Here is a 19,196-nt window from a genome sequence, read left to right as displayed (position 1 = left end):
GCTTGCAAGTCCAGACAAGAAGGGGGTGCAACGCCATACTGATAAGTGGCCCCAAATGCCAAGTTATTTCTAACTTGACGTTATTTTCTTATCACTGTAGTAATGTCACATACACTCCATGTTCCATATCGTTTCCTCCTCCTCTTCTTGATGCCTCACCCTTTTTTGTCAGGCATTGTAGTCGGGGCTGTACAACAGTAAATCACGGACATCCTCCGTCCTCACATGCTACACTGAAGTGCCAAAGGAACTGGTATAGACATGGGTATTCAAATACAGAGATATGTAAACAGGTAGAACACGGCGCTGCAGCCGGCTACGCCTACATAAGACAACACGTGTCTGGCGCAGTTGACAGATCGGTTACTGCTGCTATACTGGCAGGTTATCGAGATTTCAACGAGTTTAATGTGGTGTTATAGTCGGCGCACGAGCGATGGGGCACAGCGTCTCCGAGGTAGCGTTGAAGGGGGGATTTACCCGTGCGACCATTTCACGAGTGTACCGTGAATATCAGGAATCCGGTAAAACATCAAATTTCCGACATTACTGTGCCCAGAAAAAAGATCCTGCAAGAATGCGACCAATGACGACTGAAGACAACCCTTCCGCAAATTGCTGCAGATGGCTCTGAGCACTATGGGACTTAACTGCTGTGGTCATCAGTCCCCTAGAACTTAGAACTACTTAAACCTAACTAACCTAAGGACAGCACACACATCCATGCCCGAGGCAGGATTCGAACCTGCGACCGTAGCGGTCGCGCGGTTCCAGACTGTAGCGCCTAGAACCGCTTGGCCACTCTGGCCGGCTGCTGCAGATGGACCGTAAACAAATGTCAGCGTATAAACCATTCAATGGAAGATCATCGATACGGGATCTACCTTGATGACTGCACGACACGAAGCTTTACGCCTTGCCTGGGCCTGTCAACACCGACATTGGACCGTTGATGACTGGAAACATGTTGCCTGGTCGGACGAGTCTCATTTCAAATTGTATCGAGCCGATGGACGTGTATACGTATGGAGACAACCTCATGAATCCATGGAGCAATCATGGAGTGGATGGACGTGTATAGGTATGGAGACAACCTCATGAATCCATGGAGCACGCATGTCAGCAGGGGATTGTTCAATCTGGTAGTGGCTCTGTAATCGTGTGGGGCGTGTGCAGTTGGGGTAATATGGAAGCCCTGATAGGTCTAGATATGACCCTGACAGGTGACACGTATGTCAGCATCCTATCTGATCACCTGCATCCATTCATGTACATTGTGCATTCCGGCGGATTTGGACAATTCCAGGACAATGCGTCCAGAATTGCTACAGAGTGGCTCCAGGAACACTCTTTAGTGTATGAACAATTCCACTGGCCACAAAACTCCCCAGACGTGATCATTATTGAGCATATCTGTGATGCCTTCCAACGTGCAGTTCTGAAGAGACAACGTACTCTTACGGATTTATGGACAGCCCTACATGATTCATGGTATCAATTCCCTGCAGCACTACTTCAGACATTAGTCGAGTCCATGCCACGTCGTGTTGCGTCACTTCTGCGTGCTCGCTGGGGCCCTACGCGATATTAGGCAGGTGAACCTGTTTATTTGGCTCTTCAGTCCATCTTTCATCCAGTGGTAAAAATGTTCAAATTTGTGTGAAATCTTATGGGACTTAGCTGCTAAGGTCATCAGTCCCTAAGCTTACACACTACTTAACCTAAATTATCCCAAGGACAAACACACACACCCATGCCCGAGGGAGGACTCGAACCTCCGCCGGGACCAGCTGCACAGTCAATGACTGCAGCGCCTGAGACCGCTCGGCTAATCCCGCGCGGCCATCCACTGGTAACGTGGTGACATTTTTTCACCAGGACAATGCTTGACCACACATGGCATGTGTTTCTATGAACTGTGTTTGATGCTGAGATACTCCTGTGGCCAGGAAGAGCCACAATCTGTCCCAGCAGTACTTCCAGCACGGAAGTTTTAATAGAAGGAAACACCGGCCGCGTAAGCCTACATTGGAGGATTCATAGTGCTTAATGGTGCGGCATACTTGGATTTAGTTTTGTTTTCCAGTCCCATGAGTGACTCTGGATACGGCGAGTGTGTAAAGACTGGCTTGTAATTTCATGGAGGCTGCTTTTTATTGAAGAAACATGAAGCTTCATACATGGCTTTCTTCATAGTTTCAGATCCCTTCAGTGGGTTTTACTTTACGTGAATGTGATACAGACTTCCTTAGTATTTTGGACACAGTAACGCATTACGCTCCAGACCTGACTGACTTGTGGTTTTTACTTCTATGGAATAAACTGCGGTGTACTGGTGAGTAAGAATCGTAACTATATTATTCGAGAATGTATCCAATAATTTGTAATTATTTTTGTGCTAGTGTTAACTGTTAGAGTTTGACCTAGATATCCATAGAAGTTTTGGTTGCGTTGTTTATACTCTGAAAATATTACCCATTGGCTAAAATTTGACGCATGACCGGACAACAACGCAGTCTGACTACTGTTATCGATATTTAAAGCAGTAAGCCGACTTTCATATCGCAAACGAATTACGTAACGGTGTTTTTGACATGAATTGAAGGAAACCAAATCAAAACCGAGATCTGCAATCGTCCTAATACAATCTATGAGTGTAAGCGCGTCTCTTCTTCCTGAAAATATGCGCACAATGGAGATATGACTACTCTTTGTATCGCCCAGTACCTAACGACAAGTAATACAGTCCACTAAAATTCAAGATCCCGATATTTTCATGGGTGCAATACGTGACTTAATGTTTTCTCCAACTCAAACCTGCCTTCTTTGGCTGGTAAACTTGCGTGTAAAGAAGAAAGTAGTTTGCCTCCTAAAGACAGCTTATATGTTAAAGGTAAAGTCTGTAGTTCTGTACTATTAATACTGCTGAAGACATGTCGTTTGCAGCACACTGTGCCTGTTCCTTCTACTAAAGCGAAAAAAAGGCTAAGCGAACTGTGAAGCCGCCTATTGCTGCCTACTGGAACTTCCACGATCAGCGAAGGTGAAATGTCTTTTTTCTGTGCCCAGCCAGTATTCTTAACGTCGTCGAAATACGTGAAATCCGAGGCGACGCTACACTATCTGTCATCGTAGTCAATATTTGTTGATCAGTAAGTTTAAATTCAAATTGTTACTTTTTTATCAGCTAGCTGCGCTGTTTAGAGGTTGTCGTCAAAGATGCTCATTAACAGTTACCATGCGGCCAATTCGTGTTTAAAAATGAGTTGATATCTTTGATTTTGCGTAGCACATGTACACCGAATTAATTCCTTCAAAAGTCACAAGATTCATTTGACATAATTTATTTGATGTGATTTACTATGAAGGGTATTCATACTTAAGCCTGATAATAAATGTCAATAATCGAAAGTCAAAGAAATTTACTTTTACTAAGCCCAGCTTCGAGTGAGGGTAATTATTTCACGCAGTGGCGCATGAATTCAAGAGTCCCGAATATTCAGAACTACAACGCTAAAAGCTCGGACACTAAAATCTCGAACACGAGGACTCGCAGACACTACAGACTCATGGGCGCTAGAAATTAACAGATGCGAAAGACTAACAGACGCGAAAGCGTTAACGAGACGTGTTTTGGTTTATATAATAGTTATGAAACAAAACGGGTGTTCGTTGGAAACTCTTCGAATAAAGCCCCTTGCTACTCTACTTTACTTAGTTTTCCTGCTTTAAAACAATAATTCGTGATTTTGTATGAAAATTGGAATTGTTCATGGCCGGTTCGAATAAATTTTAGTTACAAAAAAAGACCTGATATGTAACGATGGTTTACAGATAGTGTTACTTAAACATCGATAAACTATCGATTAATCGATAACACATGCACTATCGTCACTATCTGTAGTTTGGTTTAACTATCGATAGGTCTATCGTTTATAATGTAATTCTTTTTGAATGGGCACCTGAAAAATTGTCAATTCCTATTACCTCCATGGCGTTTTGAGTGCAGAGGGAAAGTAAATCGTGTGGAGGTATTTAATCAACGACAAATATGGTCGTGCCTTAGCCAGTCTAGGTTGTTTATAAAGTATGTTGTTAATAGAATTTATACAAAATATAGACTTATCAGCTGAAGTGTTAAGGCAAACATATGCTCTTCGTTTTCAGTAGCAAAGTCAAAGGGTTTCGCCTTTGCTGTTAAAGATGATTATATATGTAGCATTAGAAACACTGAAATGTCTCTATACATGATCACAAATACACTACTTCATTTGATCCGTGTGAATACAGTAATCTAGGTGAAGTGTCACTGACAGGAATCGAAATGCCCTGGGCCCTGGGTTCGAACACAGTTGTGAGTTAACGAGCATTTCGCTCCCATTTAAGTAAGTGGCCGAAGGAGTCAGCCTTCAGGAATTGTGAAACAAACCTTGTAGTCCAGGACCGTGTGCCACAAAGAGCACAGATTCACCACGAGATGGGGAAACTCACAGGTGTCTATTGACGCCTAAAAGCAAATAGTGTGTGAGTGAGACAGATGAGAAACTACGTCACAGGGAAAACCCGTAGAAGGAGTTTGTGGCCAAGGAGTCATAGCAGTGTTAAATATGGCGGACCTAAGATCGGCCATAAAGGGAAACATTTATGAAAACTATTTAATTCTGTAGTAATGCAGGGAGTGAAGCCACAGTAATTTTAATCTACCACCCTTCATAAATTTTCACGGTGATCCCAATAAAACTGGAATATTGATCGTGGATTTACTGTTAAAGTGAAATTCACAAGTTTTGTAACGAAGACCCGATTGCTAAAATCTTAACGCTTTGGTCAATCTTAACGATCGACTGATCATATAGAAGCGCTTTATTAAAATGACAACCGTTGTAATTATTAACTCTGTAACTTTATTTGTTTAAAGGATATAGTAAATTTACGTTATCAGTATTTTCAGTTAAGCATCAGATCATCATTTCCTCCACACAAAACACATTGAACGATGACAGGATGTCACCTTGTCAATCATTAGGTCATAGAATGCTTGTGAAGTTTAGTGCATAATTGTTACTTTTGTTCTTTATTTATTTATCAGAAAGCACATTGGTGCAATGCTACTGGTCGTGACATACAAAGTTAAGAAGGAAATTGTATTGGTTTTAAGTAAAAAATTTAACAATGGATATTATTGTTACTTTATTTAGAACGTGAAAGTGGTCAAGCAGTGATTATTTAAATATGTTAAAATGTAAAATAATGTGGAATAAGCTGTAGCCAATCAGACGGGCAGCTTCAGGAAAGGGAACTGCCCTAGTCAGCTGCGCGCGGATGTTCGGCGAACGGGAAATGCTGCCGGGGACGGGCAGAGGGACAGTGCTGGTGGATACGCGAAAGCGGACAGTTCGTCTGGAGACACCAAAGGGTACAGTTCTGATTGAGATGCGAAAGCGGACAGTCGGTCTTTAGGCAGCTAGGAAGTGAACAACTTAGAATATTTCGCGTTGGGTGGTATCGCGGGACTTAGTCTCCGAGCGGTGAGCAGCCGTGCGCCTGATGGGAACTCTTTAACTTTTCGCGTAGATAACTTTTATTTCGCGATGAGATTGTGAATGATCGAACTGTGTCAAATGGATATGGTCTCGAGTGTAACAGTAACTCTAAATACGACCACTTCCGCTACTAGTTTGCTTTCTGAATAAACATTATTCTAACCAAATCGCAACTGTTTGGTCTTCATCATTTATGGGTCATTAATGTAGTTACCGATATTATGTTTACTGTTATTATATGTTATGTTAACTTTGTATTTCGCAAACTTGCCATCAGCCAGGCAATTTAACCAAAGGGTCACAAGTGTCTTATTTAGGGCGTGTAATACGACACGCGCGGATCAACCCCTTGACGAGTTTGAGCCAAGACATTTCGACGAAGAGGAACCGCATTAGAGTCTGAACATCTTTGGGATGTTAGCTTGCACAGTCAGTACTTAATATGTAAATAAAATTCATCAGCAATGGCTGTCGAACCCTTATTTTGAAAGAGGCACACTTCTTCTGCAGAGGCCTTCTCAAACAGGGTAGAGGAACAGACAGAGGTTCAGTACATCCTAAAGCCCTTGGGAGAGAAAACTGCCCCTAAATGGCGAAAGAATGTCCACCTTGGTAGCTGCGTGATCAGTGCGGTAGATCGCTAACTGAAAGGGCCTGGGTTCGACTCTTGACGGGATCGGATATTTTCCCCGCTCCAGGACTGTGTATTGTGTTGCCCTCACCAACTTATAATCACATCTGACATTACATTATTGAGGTGGCAGTAAGAGCATGCCCCAAAATCCAATAAATCAAAAAGAAAGGCCAAAGAATCACCAATGATCAACAGTGTGTTGTAAGCTGTCGCCAGCACACCTGTCGGCAAAGATGTAACGCGAAGATCGATAGAAGGCGCTGCATCAAGTGCGCCTATCACAAGAGAGGCCAGAGACACACACACAAGCAACATACCGCCAACGCCCTCTCGACAGCAGGTATTTAGGCCGCCGCCGCTGACCGGAGGGTCTCACTGACTCACTTTCCAGTTTGGCGTCTGTCAGAATACTCACGGAGCGGCTTAGTTCACATTACAGGCTACGACAGTAAATAGTGGGTCCAGCAGTGAGAGTAAAGTTTGTAATAGCAAGATTACCGACATTGTCTGCAAGAGGACTATTACTGATGAGCTTGTACCACCAAATATGGACACTATTTGAAGTTAAGTAAATGCTCATGTAAATAAAGAACTGTATTAATCCACGTGTGCATTTGTGTTATAGAAAGAGGATACCGGCCACCCATAACATTCTCTCCATTGCTTCCCACAGTACAAGACTTTACAGTGGTCACGAGGATATTACAGTGGCGACGAGGGTACTACAGTGGCGATGAGGATAATTCAGTGGCAATCAGAGGTAATCAACTTGGCTGAAGATTTTGCTTGCGTCTCTTATGTTGTAGCTTGCAGGGCTGCTCGTGTGCAAGTGTTTATATTTGCTAATTTGTTGATGTGTTCTTGCATATATTCCAGGAGGGGAGCCGCAGAACTAATCAAATTTCTCTTTTCAGAGGCTTTGCTTGTTTTTTGCTATAATGTATTTGTGTAAACAATGAGTTCCCCGCCCCATCCACCCCCTGCCCTCGCAGCAGACAACTAATGTGATGGATCTGACACAAGATTTTCAGTTTCAGAACCAACAAATTGTTGCCCTGCTGACGATGGTACAAAAACTAATGGCTGCACAAGCTGCGTCGGTCGCACAACCACAACCGACCAAACGATCAGCCCAACAAGTGCCGCCGACCAGCATACCAACGTTCCGGTAATTTAAAGAAACAGAAGAGGAATGGACTGAATACCTGACTCAGTTTCAAGCACTTTGTCATCGTGTTCAAGGTACTTCCTTTCGTTTACGGGGTCCCCAGTGTTCAGGTTAATACAAAACTATTCCTAACTGCGTCTCCCAACAGTTTCAGCTGTTACCAAGTACTCAGTAGTATGAACAGCAAGTCCAAGTTGCTGCAGCTATTCTTTCGCTTGCGGAAAAGCCGGAACAGACGTACAGCCATTGGTAAACAGAATTAACGGACATGACTAGGAATTTAAGTGTAGTTGTGTCAGCTTTTGCAGTGATCTCATGATGTGATGCAATAATATTCAATGTCCCAGATAGCAGAATACGGGAACAGATCTTAAAGTACTCTGATCCATCACTTCCCAAATCTTAGAGCAATATGATTCGGGTGCTATAGCGGCCGATAAGTCCGAGTCGTCCCTTGTTCGCGACCGCTTCAAGCAGCCACAACAACGAGCTCGTACACAGCCATGCGGTCAGCCACGTAGACAGGTAAAGCGACCTGTGAATTTAGTGAAGTATTGCCATACATGTTTTGCCCGCCATAAAAGACAGGATTACCCATCACGTAACACAGTGTGTTACACATGTGGAAAAAAAGGCCATGTCGAAGAAGTTTGTTTGCAACGGCGCAAAAACGCCAATTTTCTCCTCTCCCAGGAAAAACAGCCTCTTCCACATGCAGTGGACTCTGTGTTTTCAAAACCTACAACATGTTCTGCCAAAAGTAAAATTAAGTTTGTGCCTCCTTCTCGCCCTAGTGCTGTGCAAGGACGTTATAACAAACTATGTCTCATTACGAATTGCTGGCCGTCGTGTGAACTTTCAGTTAGACACAGGTGCCTCAGTAACTTTGCTTAATCGTGCCACGTACGAACAGTTAGGCTCACCATGCCTTTCTAAATCTAGCAAGCTCTTCACTGCTTACAACGGACAGGAAATTCTAGTGCTTGGACTGTGTAGTTTGCCTGCCACTTATAAAATTCCCACTAGGACAGTGAATTTTACTGTGTTGTACTCAAGAGACAGCGAGAACATATTCGGTTTAGATGACTTTGATTTGTTTGGACTTAGCATCCACGACAATGTACTTTCATTGGCTGCTTTTACGCCAAACGACAGCGTAGCTAGCTTGCTTCAAGAATTTTCTGAACTATTTTCAGAAGGAATGGGAAAAGCTAATAACTTTGTAGCGCATGTTACATTGAAGGACACTGTAGAACCTACGTTTTCCCGGGCTCACCCCGTTCCAATTGCTTTAAGTGACAAAGTAGCGAGTGAATGAAAAGAATTGCTCCCATTTAAGTCTCGTTTTGTTGCTCAAGCCTGCTGGTCGCATTCGCATTTATGTTGACCTCAAGTCTACAGTCAACCCACAGACAGTAATTGACACTTACCTTGACCTCGCCCTGAGGAACTCATGGATAGGCTTGGTGCAGGACGTTACTTTTCTACGACAGATTTGCGTGATGCCTAGATGCAAATTCCATTGGATGGAGAATCACAGAAAGTGTTTGTTGTAAATACACACTTAGGACTGTTCAAGTATTTCCGTTTGCCCTTCGGCAGTGCCTCCGCACCCGCCATTTTTCACCATTACTCGGAACATCTGGCTGCAGAAGTGCCATTTTGTTCAAACTACCTTGACGATATTGTCGTCTCAGGTTGTACACCAGAGGGACATATTGCCAATTTGCGTACTCTTTTCCGACTGTTGTCAGAAGCAGGACTCAAGTTTCGTCCCGCAAAGTGTGACTTTTTTCAAACTGAACAACAGTACTTACGTCATATGACAAACAGTCAAGGTGTGCACTCCATTTCATCGCTTGCGTTGCCAAAATATATCATTTGTGTGGACTAAAGACTGCCAAGACGCATTTCAGGAACTCAAAAATGCCTTGCTCAAAGACAGATCTTTAGTGCATTTTGACCCTGCCAATCCAGTAGTTTTGTAAGTCGACGCTTCGTCCTAGGAATCGTCAGTGTGCTATCCCACAGAATCAGTGCTCAAGACAGACCCATTGCTTTTGCCTCAAAGATGTTAATTCAAACTGAGTGAAATTATTCACAAATTGACAAAGAAGCTCTCGCGATTGCGTATAGTGTGACTAAATTTCTTTACTGTTTGAAAGTTCTTTTTAGTGACAGGTCACAGTCCTTTGTACTCCTTGTGTCATCCGTCAAAGCACGCTCCTACAAGTACTGCTCAAAATTTGCAACGATGGGCTTTGTTGCTCTCGCAGTATCAGTATGAAACTGTGTACAGACCTGCGGCAAAGCGTGGCAATGCAGACGCCCACTCTCACCTTCTGACTGGCCCAGACTGGGATTCTGATGCATCTGCCGCATCTTGTTTCCAAATCGATGCGCCGGATTCTGAATTGCTGTAATCTTTTCCCTTGCACCACAAAAAAATTGCACAGGCCACGGAAGCAGACATTGATCTGAAGATGTTGCATTAAATTCGCATTTCTTGGCCTCGTCATTGAACAGTATTCAGAACTTAGTAGTGCGCCACACAACAGGGTGCGATTCTAGTTCCAAATGACAGTGGACAATCGCGTGTGCTTATTCCCAGAGTGTTGCAGAAGGATGTGTTGCCACTGCTCCACCAATGACATTGGGGAATTGTTCGCACACAACAGCGTGACGGTACTGTACTTGGTAGAGCATGGACACCTGCATTGAACAGATGACGTCACAGTGTCGCGCATGCGTTGAAAACGAATCCGTTCCGCCACAGACATTCTCAGCTTGGCCTAATACTCCATACCCGTGGCAACAAGTGCACATAGACATTTCAGGACCATTGTGGAACACTCATTGGCTCATTGTGGTAGAATATTTTAGCAAGTTTCCATTTGCGGTGCCTATAGCTGTTACCATGTCAAGTAGCACCATTCAGGCGTTGTCCTCCATATTTTGTATAGAATGTTTGTCAGAAGTACTTGTGTCAGACAAGAGATCACAGTTCAGTTCACGCGATTTTGAATAGTTTTGTGAACGAAATGGCATTCGTCATCTAACAAATGCTCCGTTTCACCCCCAGTCCAAACAAAAGATGGCTAAGCTTCGCACCACCCACACACGGGAACAGGTGCTGCATCTCTTTCTCGCCTCACGTCGCTCCCACCCACGAGACGGACCATCACCGGCGGAACTTCTGCATGGCCGCCGCCAACGGACGCTGCTCCACTTACTACTCCCACCGCAGCATCTGGCGCCGCCAATGGTCCGCAAGTATCGCTTTGCGCCGCGCGATCTTGTTCTTCTCAGGATTTATGGCATCCGTGGGCGCTGGGAAAGAGTCGTGATCCATGAACACATTGGCTCATTTATGTACTTGACCGAAGGTCCCGATGGTTTATTCGGGAGGACGACGGTTCAATCCCGTCTCCGGCCATCCTGATTTAGGTTTTCCGTGATTTCCCTAAATCGTTTCAGGCAAATGCCGGGATGGTTCCTTTGAAAGGGCACGGCCGATTTCTTTCCCAATCCTTCCCTAACCCGAGCTTGCGCTCCGTCTCTAATGACCTCGTTGTCGACGGGACGTTAACCACTAACCACCACCACCACCCGATGGTTTGCAGCGCCGCTACCAGAACCAAATTCGTGCGTGTCATTTACCCCGTTATTCTGCTGCTTTTCTTCCCCCAGGGAGCGCGTGGCCTACGCAGCCGCCCGCCTGTGTTACTAGGGCACTTCAGGAGGATTGGATGGACGATGCGCCCTCGTCTCCGCCGTCGCTTCTCGCTGACTCGTCGTCGCCGTTGCCGTCATAACCCCAGGATACGCCCTCAGGCTTGGACATGTGCCCTAGCGTCAGTTTTCCAGAGTATGTTCCTGTTGGCTCCAAGCCAAATGGCGGGGTATGGTCGGGAGTAGGCCGTCCTCCACAGTCACGGCTCCTGGCCCATCTCTATGTCCAGCACCCTACCTCCCCCCTCCCCCCTTGGTCGTTAACATCTTTCCTACACAAAAACAGTGTGACATTTCGGGGAGGGGGAGGAGGGGAGGAGGAATGTGCTAGTGTAAGCTGTCTCCAGCACACCAGTAGGCAAAGATGTAGTGCAAACATCGATAGCAGGCGCGGGATCAAGCGCGCCTATCACGAGAGAGGCCAGAGACACGCACACAAGCAACACGCCGCCAACGCCTTCTCGACAGCTGACCGGAGGGTCTCACTGACTCACTTACCAGTTAGGCATCTGTCAGAATACTGACAGAGCGACTCAGTTCACGTTATGGGCTACGACAGTAAATAGCGACCAGATTAGTGCCTTCAGCGGGACCAGGAGTGAGACCAAAGTTTCTAACAGAAAGATTACCGATATTGTCTGCAAGAGGACTACTACTGATGAGCTTGTACCACCAAGCATGGACTCTGTTTGGAGTAAATGTTCATGTAAATAAATAACTGTATTAATCCATTCGTGCATTTGTGTTGTGGAAAGAGGATACCAGTTACCCATAACAACATCCTCTCCTTTGCTTCCTTGTGGTACAGTGGCGACAGGAATACTACAGTGGCGATGAGGATACTGCAAACAGCATGAACATGTAAAAGTTGAGGGAAACCACTGCATTGAAGGCATATAATGCTTAACCGCACTCGAGAGAGATGGCTGTTATCTTGAGCTTCTGTAAGTAGAAATATTTCATACTTCTATAACCAGGACCATGCCCATGTAAGAGCATCTCTTTCTAGGCGCCTTCAGACAAATCTTATTTTATTTCCATGCCTTCAAACTGCTAAAAAATTCACTTAACATTACGCCAAAAAATCCACATCATGGTAGCGACTTTTCCAAGGAAATATTTTACTGTTAGGCACATTCATCAGCAATTTTCAAAAGCAACTTGGTTTTGAATAAGTAAGATTGTTGACTGTGTCGTGCACTAGCTTTGTCAACTGCTGCTTTAACTTGCACTCAGTTTCTTTTACTTCATTGCTAGACAATGCAATTTTGTACTCGAGCTGCCCAAAAGAACTTCTTGTCACTTCCCTGAAATTTGTAAATTTTTATGCCTCGGCTCTATCTCCGAGATAAGTTTTTACTTTTTTAATCTCTCGCCAATATCAGTCTCTACTTTATCAGTTTCATCATCCAATTTCCTTAGCGTTTCTCTACATAGCCAGTGTAATCAACTATTCCACCTATTCGATTTATTTAGTTTTTTAAATCCCCAAATATTTGATTTATTTCCTGCCACTTCTCAAATTATCCCCTATGATTTTTGTTCTGTAACCATTCAGAGCTTTTTAATCTCGCATACGACTGTTAATAAAATAAGCTAAAAACAAGACAAATGGTACACTGGCGACGCAGCTTCTTAGACTTTGGGATCTTTTCTGATGTGCTGATAGCTGTGTCATGTCGCGTTGTTTCACCTTTCGCGCTGCTCTGAAGCCTCCATCTATGCTCTCTCCATACTGCCGTTCGCCATCCATATCCTGTGTCGTCTTTGCAGCCCGAACTGTTGCCTGTAATTGCTCTCTGTCAAAAGGTAAAGGTAAATTCCCTGGCATAAGCCCGTGGCCGGGCTATCTGCCTGACTGCAGACAGAGTTCATCCTTCCCTTGGCACTAGGGGTGGGGGGGGGGTGGGGGGTGGGGGGGGGGGGGGGGTGGGAATGGGCTTGGTACCCCAGCCGCCTTTTAGGAAAGATCCCCAGTACTCTAATAACAGGCTGAGTAGACCTGGGACCGTCATGGAGACTGGAATGAGGAAATATCTACACCCCTATCTGGGATTGAACTAGGGGCCTCCATGGACAGAGTCTAGTGCTCTACCCACTGGACCACCATGACCACCCACTGCGTTCTGTAACTTCGTCAATCTAATTTTATCTGGGTTTTAATTTGGGACGAGCCTCCATGTATGATGGTTCTGGTCTTCCTTACTGCTAGTACTGCTCACGAGCACCCATTGACATATTCAACATGATGCCACTGCTTACCCCAGATCAACCTCCTCACATATAGCCTACATTTCAGAGGAGCATCTGGATGCGGCAGCTCGTCATAGAAGGTTTCTGGTGAAATGTGTGGATAAGCCTTCCCCTAGACAATGTCAAAGAGCATAAGAATCATGTGGAAAGTGACCATTCCTCAAGAAATAATAAGAAATATGACAAAGTTTTGGGCTACCATATGCAGCACATTGTTTAGTATTCCGCTAGATACTAGACCAAAAGTCTGTCAAACATTTCATACATCGAATTCCATCTCGTCGTGCAATCTTGTTTCGGCGGTAAAACAGGGAAGCCATTTGCTTCTGAATATTGTTGAATTTTTCAAATGTTTGGGGGCTTCTTTCGATACATTTCACTACTGACTTCATTTTTGCTCTTGTCTCTGTAATTGGTTCAAGGCTTGATTGCACAATTAAACTCAGTGTATGTGCGAAACAATGTGCACATCATTACTGCCTTCACCATATTTGGTGTATTATCTGTAGTGCAAGCTACAGTTTTATTGGTAATACCCCAAGTTGAAGTCACATTTTGTAATTCACTGGAAATGTTTTCAGCTGTATGCTTGTTAGGGAATTTAAAACTAGATAACAAATATGATTTGAGATTGCAGTTTTCATCAATGAAGTGAACAGTCACTGCAATATAATTCTCATTTTTCACAGATATCCATCCATCAGTTGTAATACAGATGTAGAATGCAGTGAAAGCAGCATTCTACAGCTGCAGCTTTCACTGCATATCTTACTCGCACTAGTGTGTTATCGAACTCTTGAGAGAGAAAACTGTTGGAGATGGTTTTTCTACTGGGAGGTATATAGTTTTCATTTAATATATAAGTCATTTTTCTAAACTCTACACTCTGAACTACATTAAACTGAAGCTATTATTTAACAAAAGGTCATAAAATCTGTCTGTTTAAGCAAGAGGTTGAACTACTTTTAAACGACAACACTGTCGAGCACAAGTTACACTTAATTTTCTCAGGATTCATCTTCATAAAATAATCCCACGCCGTGCTTCGTAACGTCATAGCTGAAGAGAGAAGAACCACCACGAACGGAACTGGAGGCGGGAGGAAACTGCAGAAACAATGGATACGCGACTGGGATTCACTCATTCCCTTAGTACAGGTAATATACTCATCCTGCCAACTTCCATGCACACAAAAGAAATCATTGTGGACAATAGGCACTTTGGCTCTAGACACACAAATAACGCCACCTAATTCGAATAAATAACAAAATATAACAGAAAATTTTTTTATCCGTCAATGTGTTTCGAACCATTACTATAAATTCACCAAGCTTCCCAGCCCTTCCCATTCACCATCACACCATCAGTGGTACTTCAAACATATTGCTTGCAATTATACCCACATCCAATTTATGTATATGTCTAAAAACTGCCACTCTACGCCTTTTTTATTCAAAATGTTGTAGGCTTACTTGCGTTTTTTAATATGATTTCTGTAGATGAACATAGAAGCATATGTTATAAAAGATGTGTAATTTAACTGAATTATTTTCGTACATTTATTATTTTGAATGTGAATAATGGTGCGTTATTTTATTGTCCGATTAGTGTGTATAAAGCAGATATTACGGCATTTGGGAATAAGACAGTCAACTAGAAACGAAGGTTTATTTTCGGAATTCTTCAGCTTCATGCTATTGTTTGTCAACAAGATTTCGACACTCTTGAAAGCGTTTCATGACGTGGTATGTTACATGTGTTTCAGTCCCTATGCCGAGCCCGGATCCCGTCCAACACAGAGCGGAATGAAACATCACTGTTTCGATACAATTAGTCTGTTCCAAGCACAAGCGGACAGAAGCAGCGTTATTTTGAAACAACGATACAGTTTGTGTGGCTGGCTCGAGATCGAATCTGGTCCCGTTATCCGAGACAGGGCGGAATGAAACACCACTGTTTCGAAACAGTGAACCATAGCCGTTTCGAAACACTGAAACAGTTCCACGTATCGATACACTGTATCGAAACGTAGAAACAGTGGCCAGGTCTACTATATACCTCGTCATATCTATGAGAGTCCTCAGTCTTCAGAGATTTAATTATTGACTCAAATTCCTCCTTGGCAGTGGCATGCAGGGGTAATTCAGATAACAGCTTTTTAAAGCTATTTTCAAAGAGAGTTATATGATTCCCTGTTGAAGCTAACATTTTATTTAATTCACCTGCCACATTCAGAAACTGACTGTTAAATATTGTAACACATCTGATTCATCAGTAACAAAAACATTTTTACTATGTATTGACTTTATGTCCTCGAGCTTCTGCTGCTGACGAGACACTTCCTTCGAGATTGACCATATCGTTTTAATTTTATCCTATTCTATTTGCACACCACATGCTTTTTGCTTTCCAATTACTTTTTTAAGCAGCTATATTGTGACTATTTATAACTTTTTGATATGATGCTCACTTTTTTCCAAGTGATATCCTTATCCCACTAGTCAGCCACTCAAGTTGCCCGTTAGTGGTAGTAACCAGTTTTGACGTTATAATGGAACACGACTTTCGAAGAGCATGGGAAGTGTGTCGAGGAAAGCATTATACTTATCCTCTATGTCATCGGCACTATAAAGATCCCGCTACTCTTGTTCCTTAATGAGGTTTAAAAAAGCCTCTGTTGGCACTGGAAAAACTTTTCTAAATAGTTCGTAATTATAATTAACATGTGGTTTTTTGGGAGAGTACAGTCTGCATCAGATGATATGAATTTAGGAGATGTACCAACATTCTTTTCCTTGTACAACCACTTGCGAAATTATTATTAAAGTCAACAAATGCTAAACATTTTTAGTACTTTCTGTATTTGTTGGATTTATTTCATTCTCTGCTTTCACTTACAATTCTTGCCATTACGGTTTCCTCTGGTAGCACGAAAATTACCTTGTTCTCTTAAAATGTCCCTCCTTCTAGCCACTGCTACCTTCATATTTGTTACCTATCCGATTCTGTGGAGAGGCTAAGTTTTAATCAATGGACGTAATTGTCAGCATATATCTGTAACATCAAGTATAAAAAGTTTTCATTATGTCCTTTTTCCTTCCATGACACAGTTTCAAAAAATGCAGTGCTCCGGACGTACAGGTCCAGAAATTTCTTCCTCTAATTAAGGCATACAGGGATGAGCCAAGGCATTTCGACCATTGCCCTCTGCGAGATTGAACGTCACCTGGAGGTGCAGCGGGAACGTAACGCGGTAAGTAAAGCATGAAAGCGGAGCAGAGGTGAATAGGAAATAATTGTATCGGTAATTATTAAAAGGTACCAAGTTACAATTTCCGAAATTGGGAAAATTTACAAAAATTTTTTTCTCACTAATTGTAAACAAAAGTTGTTGACATATATAAGTATCTTTGGTTATATTAACAACATTCTAGAGAAGTTCATTTGATTGGATTTATTTTTTAACGCTTCTGAAAATAAAATACAAATATCTGACGTAGTTCCTTCGAACAGTGAAACACAGCTTTTATTTCTATGACAAACATAGACACTTATAATTACCAGTATGGCATATCAGTACACTGCCGGAAAAAATTAGTACACCTGGAAAGAAGATGTTGATTTTGATCTTATGACGGCGTATACTACCAGGAGGGTAGTAGATGTAATCATAATACAGTAATGGCCATTAAAATTGCTACACCAAGAAGAAATACAGGCCGGCCGCGGTGGCCCAGCGGTTCTGGGCGCTTCAGTCTGGAACCGCGCAACTGCTACGGCGCAGGTTCGAATCCTGCCTCGGGCATGTGTGTGTGTGATGTCCTTAGGTTAGTTAGGTTTAAGTAGTTGTAAGTTCTAGGGGACTGATGACCACAGATATTAAGTTCCATAGTGCTCAGAGCCATTTGAACCATTTTTGAAGAAATGCAGATGATAAACGGGTATTCATTGGATAAATATATTATACTAGAACTGACATGTGATTACATTTTCACGCAATTTGGGTGCATATATATCCTGAGAAATCAGTTCAAATGGCTCTGAGCACTATGGGACTTAACATCTATGGTCATCAGTCCCCTAGAACTTAGAACTACTTAAACCTAACTAACCTAAGGACATCACACAACACCGAGCCATCACGAGGCAGAGAAAATCCCTGACCCCGCCGGGAATCGAACCCGGGAACCCGGGCGTGGGAAGCGAGAACGCTACCGCACGACCACGAGATGCGGGCTGAGAAATCAGTACCCAGAACAACCACCTCTGGCCGTGATAACGGTCTTGATACGCCTGGGCATTGAGTCAAACAGAGCTTGGATGGCGCGTACAGGTACAGCTGCCTATGCAGCTTCACCACGATTCCACAGTTCATCAAGAGTAGTGACTGGCGTATTGTGACGAGCCAGTTGGGCGGCCACCATTGACCAGACGTTTTCAGTTGGTGAGAGATCTGGAGAATGTGCTGGCCAGGGCAGCAATCTAACATTTTCTGTATCCAGAAAGGCCCGTACAGGACCTGCAACATCCGGTCGTGCATTATCCTGCTGATATTTAGGGTTTCGCAGGGATCGAATGAAGGGTAGAGCCATGGGTCGTAACACATCTGAAATGTAACGTCCACTGTTCAAAGTGCCGTCAATGCGAACAAGAGGTGACCGAGACGTGTAACCAATGGCACCCCACACCATCACGCCGGATGATACGCCAGTATGGCGATGACGAATACATGCTTCCAATGTGCGTTCACCGCGATGTCGCCAAACACGGATGCGACCATCATGATGCTATAAACAGAACCTGGATTCATCCGAAAAAATGACGTTTTGCCAATCGTGTATCCAGGTTCGTCGTTGAGTACACCGTCGCAGGAGCTCCTTCCTGTAATGCAGCGTCAAGGGTAACCGCAGCCATGGTCTTCGAGCTGATAGACCATGCTTCTGCTTACGACGTCGAACTGATCGTGCAGTTGGTTGTCGTCTTGCAAACGTCCCCATCTGTTGACTCTGGGATCGAGACGTGGCTGCACGATCCGTTACATCCGTGCGGATAAGATGCCTGTCATCTCAACTGCTAGTGATACGAGGCCGCTGGAATCGAGCACGGCGTTCCGTATTACTCTCCTGAACCCACCGATTCCATATTCTCGACCAACGGCAATGTCGCGATACGATAAACCGCAGTCCGCAGCTCGTGGTCGTGCGGTAGCGTTCTCGCTTCCCACGCCCGGGTTCCCGGGTTCGATTCCCGGCAGGGTCAGGGATTTTCTCTCCCTCGTGATGACTGGGTGTTGTGTGCTGTCCTTAAGTTAGTTAGGTTTAAGTAGTTCTAAGTTCTAGGGGACTGATGACCATATATGTTAAGTCCCATAGTGCTCAGAGCCATTTGAACCATTTGATAAACCGCAAACACGATAGGCTACAATCCGACCTTTATCAAAGTCGGAAACGTGACGGTAAGCATTTCTCCTGCTTACACGAGGCATCACAACAACGTTTCACCGGGCAACTCCAGTCGACTGCTGTTTGTGTATGAGAAATCGATTGGAAACTTTCCTCATGTCAACACGTTGTAGGTGTCGCCACCGGTGCCATACTTGTGTGAATGCTCTGAAAAGCTACTCATTTGCATATCACAGCATCTTCTTCCTGTCGGTTAGATTTCGCGTCTGTACCACGTCATCTTCGTGGTGTAGCAGTTTTAATGGCGAGTAGTGTAGATTCAACGTCGTCCACCAACAGATAGCGTAGTGGCATTGCTAGCAGAGCGCCAGCAGCTGTGTCTACCTCTTCATAGGGATTGCTCACAACCAGAAGGCTCAGTATGGTGCAAAAGTGTGAAGCAAGCGGGCAGCCATGCTACGGAT

The sequence above is a fragment of the Schistocerca nitens genome, chromosome 8, assembly GCF_023898315.1.
Source record: "Schistocerca nitens isolate TAMUIC-IGC-003100 chromosome 8, iqSchNite1.1, whole genome shotgun sequence".
NCBI lineage: Eukaryota > Metazoa > Arthropoda > Insecta > Orthoptera > Acrididae > Schistocerca > Schistocerca nitens.
Note: the sequence above shows the minus strand (reverse complement) of the source record.